Source organism: Gorilla gorilla, chromosome 1 (genome assembly GCF_029281585.2).
Source record: "Gorilla gorilla gorilla isolate KB3781 chromosome 1, NHGRI_mGorGor1-v2.1_pri, whole genome shotgun sequence".
Lineage (NCBI taxonomy): Eukaryota > Metazoa > Chordata > Mammalia > Primates > Hominidae > Gorilla > Gorilla gorilla.
Genome location: NC_073224.2, coordinates 113,308,933 through 113,317,009, shown reverse-complemented (window position 1 = coordinate 113,317,009; position 8,077 = coordinate 113,308,933). Strand labels below are relative to the sequence as shown.

The 8,077-nt window shown below is 43.5% G+C and overlaps 1 pseudogene; it reads right to left on the bottom strand.

Annotated features, from left to right (window-relative positions):
• Positions 1–7,928: 7,928 nt before the first annotated feature.
• On the bottom strand, positions 7,929–8,077 carry LOC115932846 (uncharacterized; annotated as a pseudogene).

The following is an 8,077-nucleotide window of genomic DNA, read 5'->3' as shown; positions in this document are numbered from 1 at the left end:
GCTGTGAGTGGACAGAATACAGCTCTCATACAGATTATTGTGTATTTGATGTTCTTCAACAATTTCATTAATCTTCAGTTTTTTTCCTCTTTGAAGTGAAAGTCTGCTATGACTTTCAAGTTTCCTTTGAAATAATTATAGATACACAGGAAGTTGCAAAAGTACAGGGATGTCTTAGGTACTCTTCACTAGTTCCAGTGGTGACACCTCACATAGCCATAGAGCATTATCAAAACCTGGAAACTGACATATGTACAATTCAGAAAGCTTACTCAGATCACAACCATTTTGTATGCATTCATTTTTGTATGTGTGTATGTGTGTGCATGTGTTCTGTGCATTTTTATATGGTGTAGATCTCTGTAATTACCACTTCCACAGTCAAGATACAGAACTGTAGCCTCACCACCAGGCTCCAACTTGCAGCCTTTGCTGACACTCTGACACGTTTTCCTCCACCCCTTCCTCTTGGCAACCCCATAGTCTGTTCTCCATCTTTACAATTTTATTTCAATAATTTATATAAATGTAATTGCACAAAATTGGATTTTTTTTTTTTTTTTTTTTTTTTTAATTATACTTTAAGTTTTAGGGTACATGTGCACATTGTGCGGGTTAGTTACATATGTATACATGTGCCATGCTGGTGGTATATCTCCCAATGCTATCCCTCTCCCCTCCCCCCACCCCACAACAGTCCCCCGAGTGTGATATTCCCCTTCCTGTGTCCATGTGATCTCATTGTTCAATTCCCACCTATGAGTGAGAATATGTGGTGTTTGGTTTTTTGTTCTTGCGATAGTTTACTGAGAATGATGGTTTCCAATTTCATCCATGTCCCTACAAAGGACATGAACTCATCATTTTTTATGGCTGCATAGTATTCCATGGTGTATATGTGCCACATTTTCTTAATCCAGTCTATCATTGTTGGACATTTGGGTTGGTTCCAAGTCTTTGCTATTGTGAATAATGCCGCAATAAACATACGTGTGCATGTGTCTTTATAGCAGCATGATTTATAGTCCTTTGGGTATATACCCAGTAATGGGATGGCTGGGTCAAATGGTATTTCTAGTTCTAGATCCCTGAGGAATCGCCACACTGACTTCCACAATGGTTGAACTAGTTTACAGTCCCACCAACAGTGTAAAAGTGTTCCTATTTCTCCACATCCTCTCCAGCACCTGTTGTTTCCTGACTTTTTAATGATTGCCATTCTAACTGGTGTGAGATGATATCTCATAGTGGTTTTGATTTGCATTTCTCTGATGGCCAGTGATGATGAGCATTTTTTCATGTGTTTTTTGGCTGCATAAATGTCTTCTTTTGAGAAGTGTCTGTTCATGTCCTTCGCCCACTTTTTGATGGGGTTGTTTGTTTTTTTCTTGTAAATTTGTTTGAGTTCATTGTAGATTCTGGATATTAGCCCTTTGTCAGATGAGTAGGTTGCGAAAATTTTCTCCCATGTTGTAGGTTGCCTGTTCACTCTGATGGTAGTTTCTTTTGCTGTGCAGAAGCTCTTTAGTTTAATTAGATCCCATTTGTCAATTTTGGCTTTTGTTGCCATTGCTTTTGGTGTTTTGGACATGAAGTCCTTGCCCACGCCTATGTCCTGAATGGTAATGCCTAGGTTTTCTTCTAGGGTTTTTATGGTTTTAGGTCTAACGTTTAAATCTTTAATCCATCTTGAATTGATTTTTGTATAAGGTGTAAGGAAGGGATCCAGTTTCAGCTTTCTACATATGGCTAGCCAGTTTTCCCAGCACCATTTATTAAATAGGGAATCCTTTCCCCATTGTTTGTTTTTCTCAGGTTTGTCAAAGATCAGATAGTTGTAGGTATGCGGCGTTATTTCTGAGGGCTCTGTTCTGTTCCATTGATCTATATCTCTGTTTTGGTACCAGTACCATGCTGTTTTTGTTACTGTAGCCTTGTAGTATAGTTTGAAGTCAGGTAGTGTGATGCCTCCAGCTTTGTTCTTTTGGCTTAGGATTGACTTGGCAATGCGGGCTCTTTTTTGGTTCCATATGAACTTTAAAGTAGTTTTTTCCAATTCTGTGAAGAAAGTCGTTGGTAGCTTGATGGGGATGGCATTGAATCTGTAAATTACCTTGGGCAGTATGGCCATTTTCACGATATTGATTCTTCCTACCCATGAGCATGGAATGTTCTTCCATTTGTTTGTATCCTCTTTTATTTCCTTGAGCAGTGGTTTGTAGTTCTCCTTGAAGAGGTCCTTCACATCCCTTGGAAGTTGGATTCCTAGGTATTTTATTCTCTTTGAAGCAATTGTGAATGGGAGTTCACTCATGATTTGGCTCTCTGTTTGTCTGTTGTTGGTGTATAAGAATGCTTGTGATTTTTGTACATTGATTTTGTATCCTGAGACTTTGCTGAAGTTGCTTATCAGCTTAAGGAGATTTTGGGCTGAGACAATGGGGTTTTCTAGATAAACAATCATGTCGTCTGCAAACAGGGACAATTTGACTTCCTCTTTTCCTAATTGAATACACTTTATTTCCTTCTCCTGCCTGATTGCCCTGGCCAGAACTTCCAACACTATCTTGAATAGGAGCGGTGAGAGAGGGCATCCCTGTCTTGTGCCAGTTTTCAAAGGGAATGCTTCCAGTTTTTGCCCATTCAGTATGATATTGGCTGTGGGTTTGTCATAGATAGCTCTTATTATTTTGAAATACGTCCCATCAATACCTAATTTATTGAGAGTTTTTAGCATGAAGGGTTGTTGAATTTTGTCAAAGGCTTTTTCTGCATCTATTGAGATAATCATGTGGTTTTTGTCTTTGGCTCTGTTTATATGCTGGATTACATTTATTGATTTGCGTATATTGAACCAGCCTTGCATCCCGGGGATGAAGCCCACTTGATCATGGTGGATAAGCTTTTTGATGTGCTGCTGGATTCGGTTTGCCAGTATTTTATTGAGGATTTTTGCATCAATGTTCATCAAGGATATTGGTCTAAAATTCTCTTTTTTGGTTGTGTCTCTGCCCGGCTTTGGTATCAGAATGATGCTGGCCTCATAAAATGAGTTAGGGAGGATTCCCTCTTTTTCTATTGATTGGAATAGTTTCAGAAGGAATGGTACCAGTTCCTCCTTGTACCTCTGGTAGAATTCGGCTGTGAATCCATCTGGTCCTGGACTCTTTTTGGTTGGTAAACTATTGATTATTGCCACAATTTCAGCTCCTGTTATTGGTCTATTCAGAGATTCAACTTCTTCCTGGTTTAGTCTTGGGAGAGTGTATGTGTCAAGGAATGTATCCATTTCTTCTAGATTTTCTAGTTTATTTGCGTAGAGGTGTTTATAGTATTCTCTGATGGTAGTTTGTATTTCTGTGGGATCGGTGGTGATATCCCCTTTATCATTTTTTATTGTGTCTATTTGATTCTTCTCTCTTTTTTTCTTTATTAGTCTTGCTAGCGGTCTATCAATTTTGTTGATCCTTTCAAAAAACCAGCTCCTGGATTCATTGATTTTTTGAAGGGTTTTTTGTGTCTCTATTTCCTTCAGTTCTGCTCTGATTTTAGTTATTTCTTGCCTTCTGCTAGCTTTTGAATGTGTTTGCTCTTGCTTTTCTAGTTCTTTTAATTGTGATGTTAGGGTGTCAATTTTGGATCTTTCCTGCTTTCTCTTGTGGGCATTTAGTGCTATAAATTTCCCTCTACACACTGCTTTGAATGCATCCCAGAGATTCTGGTATGTTGTGTCTTTGTTCTCGTTGGTTTCAAAGAACATCTTTATTTCTGCCTTCATTTCGTTATGTACCCAGTAGTCATTCAGGAGCAGGTTGTTCAGTTTCCATGTAGTTGAACGGCTTTGAGTGAGATTTTTGATCCTGAGTTATAGTTTGATTGCACTGTGGTCTGAGAGATAGTTTGTTATAATTTCTGTTCTTTTACATTTGCTGAGGAGAGCTTTACTTCCAACTATGTGGTCAATTTTGGAATAGGTGTGGTGTGGTGCTGAAAAAAATGTATATTCTGTTGATTTGGGGTGGAGAGTTCTGTAGATGTCTATTAGGTCCACTTGGTGCAGAGCTGAGTTCAATTCCTGGGTATCCTTGTTGACTTTCTGTCTTGTTGATCTGTCTAATGCTGACAGTGGGGTGTTAAAGTCTCCCATTATTAATGTGTGGGAGTCTAAGTCTCTTTGTAGGTCACTCAGGACTTGCTTTATGAATCTGGGTGCTCCTGTATTGGGTGCATATATATTTAGGATAGTTAGCTCCTCTTGTTGAATTGATCCCTTTACCATTATGTAATGGCCTTCTTTGTCTCTTTTGATCTTTGTTGGTTTAAAGTCTGTTTTGTCAGAGACTAGGATTGCAACCCCTACCTTTTTTTGTTTTCCATTTGCTTGGTAGATCTTCCTCCATCCTTTTATTTTGAGCCTATGTGTGTCTCTGCACGTGAGATGGGTTTCCTGAATACAGCATACTGATGGGTCTTGACTCTTTATCCAACTTGCCAGTCTGTGTCTTTTAATTGGAGAATTTAGTCCATTTACATTTAAAGTTAAGGGAGTTCCCTTTCTGAGTCAAAGAAAGGGGTGACGGACGCACCTGGAAAATCGGGTCACTCCCACCTGATTATTGCGCTTTTCAGACCGGCTTAAAAAACGGCGCACCACGAGACTATATCCCACACCTGACTCGGAGGGTCCTACGCCCACGGAATCTCGCTGATTGCTAGCACAGCAGTCTGAGATCAAACTGCAAGGCGGCAGCGAGGCTGGGGGAGGGGCGCCCGCCATTGCCCAGGCTTGATTAGGTAAACAAAGCAGCCGGGAAGCTCCAACTGGGTGGAGCCCACCACAGCTCAAGGAGGCTTGCCTGCCTCTGTAGGCTCCACCTCTGGGGGCAGGGCACAGACAAACAAAAAGACAGCAGTAACCTCTGCAGACTTAAATGTCCCTGTCTGACAGCTTTGAAGAGAGCAGTGGTTCTCCCAGCACGCAGCTGGAGATCTGAGAACGGGCAGACTGCCTCCTCAAGTGGGTCCCTGACCCCTGACCCCCGAGCAGCCTAACTGGGAGGCACCCCCCAGCAGGGGCACACTGACACCTCACACGGCAGGGTATTCCAACAGACCTGCAGCTGAGGGTCCTGTCTGTTAGAAGGAAAACTAACAAACAGAAAGGACATCCACACTGAAAACCCATCTGTACATCACCATCATCAAAGACCAAAAGTAGATAAAACCACAAAGATGGGGAAAAAACAGAACAGAAAAACTGGAAACTCTAAAACGCAGAGCACCTCTCCTCCTCCAAAGGAACGCAGTCCCTCACCAGCAAAGGAACAAAGCTGGATGGAGAATGAGTTTGACGAGCTGAGAGAAGAAGGCTTCAGACGATCAAATTACTCTGAGCTACGGGAGGACATTCAAACCAAAGGCAAAGAAGTTGAAAACTTTGAAAAAAATTTAGAAGAATGTATAACTAGAATAACCAATACAGAGAAGTGCTTAAAGGAGCTGATGGAGCTGAAAACCAAGGCTCGAGAACTACGTGAAGAATGCAGAAGCCTCAGGAGCCGATGCGATCAACTGGAAGAAAGGGTATCAGCAATGGAAGATGAAATGAATGAAACGAAGCGAGAAGGGAAGTCTAGAGAAAAAAGAATAAAAAGAAATGAGCAAAGCCTCCAAGAAATATGGGACTATGTGAAAAGACCAAATCTACGTCTGATTGGTGTACCTGAAAGTGATGCGGAGAATGGAACCAAGTTGGAAAACACTCTGCAGGATATTATCCAGGAGAACTTCCCCAATCTAGCAAGGCAGGCCAACATTCAGATTCAGGAAATACAGAGAACACCACAAAGATACTCCTCGAGAAGAGCAACTCCAAGACACATAATTGTCAGATTCACCAAAGTTGAAATGAAGGAAAAAATGTTAAGGGCAGCCAGAGAGAAAGGTCGGGTTACCCTCAAAGGGAAGCCCATCAGACTAACAGCGGATTTCTCGGCAGAAACCCTACAAGCCAGAAGAGAGTGGGGGCCAATATTCAACATTCTTAAAGAAAAGAATTTTCAACCCAGAATTTCATATCCAGCCAAACTAAGCTTCATAAGTGAAGGAGGAATAAAATACTTTACAGACAAGCAAATGCTGAGAGATTTTGTCACCACCAGGCCTGCCCTAAAAGAGCTCCTGAAGGAAGCGCTAAACATGGAAAGGAACAACCGGTACCAGCCGCTGCAAAATCATGCCGAAATGTAAAGACCATGGAGACTAGGAAGAAACTGCATCAACTAATGAGCAAAATCACCAGCTAACATCATAATGACAGGATCAAATTCACAAAATTGGATTTTTAAAGGGAAAAAACAAGTCACAGATAGTTTTGTTAGCACTGTAAAATACTCTTTAACATTCATTTGTTTTATGTTCTATTCATCTCAAAAAAATGTGCTTTGTTCTTTCCCATACTTTCTGATATCAGGATAGGAAATCAATACCAAACAAAATAATTCCATTGATTTTTTTTTCCACAGCTTGGTTTTCACTGTTGTTGCCTAACATTTATTGTTCCATTTACTCTTTCTCTCTGTTTTCCATCACATAAAAATAACTTTGTGTTCTTTATCTCTTCTAAGAAAACTTGGTAATGAGTCATTAATGTGAATCCCGGACCACCCTTGTTTTGATTTTGTGTTATGGGTGTTCTTTTGTGTGATCGTTCTCATGGAGAGTTCTTGTGAAGCTGGGCTTTTCCAGTGGTTTGTCAAAATGGAGATAGATATTTAACAAACCAAACACAAAATGATCTTGCTCCAGGAATGCATCATTACTGAGAAAACACTACCTCTTCCAACTAGAGATTGTGAATATTACTCATATTACCCTTTACTCCCTTTTATTAAAACTGTATTTTTTTTACACATTTGTATAACTCGGGTAATGAAATGTGAAACTAAGTGATTGCCTACCAATTACAATTGATGTTAACGATGCTACTGGGAGGCCACCCCTACAGTGGCTGTGCCAAGTCTAGGGACTTGCTAGCTTTGCTAAGTTACATGGGATTGCCTATGTACTAAACAGAGGTGGGGGACGGGTCCGAGGATATGGTGGCACCACCCCGCACCGACTTTGAAGCTCCACACGGGGCCCCAGGCACCGCGCAGCTGAGAGCCGGAGCCAGGCACGTGATGGTGGATGACACCACAGCGTCCAGTGGGTCACTGCCAGGGGCAAGTGAACTCTGAAACCGTGGCCACGAGTGCTGCCAGATGGGCCACATGGCGGGCTTCCGGCCCCAGACACACCTCAACGCATGCCGGGCGGGTGGGGGGTGGGCGGGCAAGGAGGATGGTGCCTCAGAGGGGTGTTGGGGAAGAGGGGCACTGGAGCAGCGGTTGGCCGGTCGCTGGGCCGCCATCAGGAGCGGGCGGCGAACCGTGGCAACCAGGACACTCTCCCCCATGCTCTCTCCGGCGGACCCTTCCTACTTCCTCCCCACCCAACAAGCCCCCACCACTGACGACATGCGACGACGAGGACAGCACAGGAACTTCCACCCCACCAGGGCCAACGAAAACCACACCACGAGCTGCATGAGGTGCTAGGGAGCCCCTGAGGGAGGAACCCGGACCGCAGCAGTGGCCACAGGAACTCGGCCCCAGCCGGCTCTCTTCCCTCTCTGTTTTTGCGGGTGGTGATGCTGCCCTCTCTCTCTTCCTTAGAGCTGGGAGTCCCCCTTCCCCACGCCACCCAACACGTGACCACACAGGCCCTGCGGAGGGAGGGGGGAAGGGGCAGGCACAGCGGGAGAGGAGGGTGGACCTCTCCAGTCAGCATTTGGGGGGACGGAGGGCCCTGGTGGGCCCTGCCATGGAACCCCCAGCTGTGCACCCCGAGGAGCCTAGAGGCACCCCCAGGGGCTATTGATCGGCAAGCGATGCTCAGACAGGCATAGCTCTGGGAGGAACCCAGGCCGCTAGTGCGTTTGAAGTGTCGATCAATGTGTCCTGCAATTCACATTAATTCTCACAGCTAGCTGCATTCTTCATCGACACGGGTGCCGAGTGATCCACTGCTAAAAGTC